This window comes from Anabrus simplex, chromosome 3 (genome assembly GCF_040414725.1).
Source record: "Anabrus simplex isolate iqAnaSimp1 chromosome 3, ASM4041472v1, whole genome shotgun sequence".
Taxonomy (NCBI): domain Eukaryota; kingdom Metazoa; phylum Arthropoda; class Insecta; order Orthoptera; family Tettigoniidae; genus Anabrus; species Anabrus simplex.
The window spans coordinates 124,595,419-124,597,616 of record NC_090267.1 but is presented as its reverse complement, the minus strand read 5'-3'; the positions used below and the strand labels follow the sequence as shown (position 1 = coordinate 124,597,616).

Here is a 2,198-nt window from a genome sequence, read left to right as displayed (position 1 = left end):
CTCCTAAGGCAGTCAGTAATTAATTGGGAATGTCATCGATTCCAGGTGCATTGTTCCTATTTAGGTCGCTCACAGCTCTGTCAAACTCTGACCTCAAAATTGGATCTCCCATTTCATCAGCATCAACAGCCTCTTCTTGTTCCAGAACCAAATGATCTACTTCTTTATCTTGACACAACTGTTGAATATGTTCCTGCCATCTTTCTGGTTTATATTCTTTCCCTAGAAGCGGCTTTCCATCTGAGCTCTTAATACCAATACACCTAGATTTCCTTTCTACAAAGGTTTCCTTGATTTTCCTGTATGCAGCATCTACCTTTCCTAGAACCACACAACCTTCGATATCCTTGCACTTTTCCTTCAGCCATTATTCCTTAGCTACCTTGCACTTTCCATCCACTTAATTCTTTAATCGCTTGTATTCTTTTCTGTCCTCTTCATTTCTAGAATTCTTGTATTTTCGGCGTTCATCAATCAGGTCTAGTATCTTCTGTGTTATCCACTGATTCATATTTGATTTTTTCTTCCTTCCTAACATTTCTTCAGCAGCCCTACTGACTCCATTCCTCATGACTATCCACTCTTCCCCTATTGTGTTTCCTTCAACCTTTTCATTTAGACCTTGTGCAACATGTTGCATGAAACAATACCTCACACTCTTTTCTTTCAACTTGTGTAGATTCCATCTTTTTGCATTCTTTCCTTTCCTCAATTTCTTCAGCTTCAGATGGCATTTCATGACCAACAAGTTGTGGTCAGGGTCCATGTCTGCTCCTGGGAAAGTTTTGCAGTCCAACACCTGGTTTCGGAAGCTCTGCCTAATCATAATGAAGTCTATGTGATACATTCCAGTGTGTCCAGGTCTCGTCCACGTATACAGCCGTCGTTTGTGGTGTTTGAACCAAGTATTGGCAAGGACTCAATTGTGATCAGTGCAGAATTCAACCAGCCGACTTCCTCCTTTGTTCCTTTGTCCCAACCCGAATTCTCCTACTGTAATACCTTCCGTTCCTTGGCCTACCCCTGCATTCCAGTCACCCATCAGAATTAGATTCTCATCACCTTTTGCATACTGTATTAAATCTTATATCTCTTCATATATTCTTTCGACTTACTCATCATCCGCTGAGCTAGTAGGCATATAGTCCTGCACTATTGTGGTCGGCTTTGGTTTGGTGTCTATGTTGACGACAATAATTCTTTCACTATGCTGATCGTAGTAGCTTACCCGCTGCCCTATTTTCTTATTCATAATTAAACCAACTCCTTCATTTCCCCAGTTTGATTTTGTGTTGTTAATTCGGTAGTCGCCTGACCAAAAATCGTGTTCTTCCTGCCAACGTACTTCACTTATACCAACTACATCTAACTTTAGTCTATCCATCACCCTTTTCAGATTCTCTAATCTACCACAACGATTCAAACTAAGTTTCTACGCCCCGACTCGCAAAATGTCAGTATCCATTTTCCTGATGATCGCTCTCTCGTGTAAACCCCACCCGGAGATCCGAATGAGGGACTAGTTTATCTCCGGAATATTTTACCCGGGAGGAAACCATCATCAGTACATCATTCATACAGAGAGATATGCATGTCCTCGGGAGTTAGTGACGGCTGTAGTTCCCATTGCATTCAGCCGTGTAGCAATATCAACACAGCTAAGCCATGTTGAGTATTATTACGAAGCCATATTAGTCAATCATCTAGACTGCCGCCCTTGCAACTTCCGAAAGGCTGCTACCCCCTGTCGATGAACCATTCCTTAGTCTGGTCTCTCAACAGATACCCATCCAATTTGGTTGCACCTGCGGTTCGGCTATCTGCTTCATTGGGATACGCAAGCCTCCCCACCTCGGCAACGTCACGTGGTTCGCAGGCGATATGCACATTTAATCAATTCCTTCAACGTACTACAATTACTGCCCATAAATAGGAAATGCTTTTCTCGCCAATAACGCTATTCAACTACAGAACGTCACACCATTAAGGGCAAGAGAAATGATAAAACTTTGCATAGTCTATCACAGTCAGAGTCGAAGTAATTTTTTGAACTTAGCTAACATATTACTAATTCCTCCAGTCACTGGCAGCGAGATCCCTAGCACACAGTCCAATCATAATAATAAGTTTCAACGTCATTTTCCTATTTATATATGATGGCTGGATAACCTGAGATAAATTTGGGATATTAAGTCCAA

General features: G+C 41.7%; 1 pseudogene; it reads right to left on the bottom strand.

The window, feature by feature from the left end:
- Nucleotides 1-343: 343 nt before the first annotated feature.
- On the bottom strand, nucleotides 344-1,384 carry LOC137499008 (craniofacial development protein 2-like; annotated as a pseudogene).
- Nucleotides 1,385-2,198: the final 814 nt, after the last annotated feature.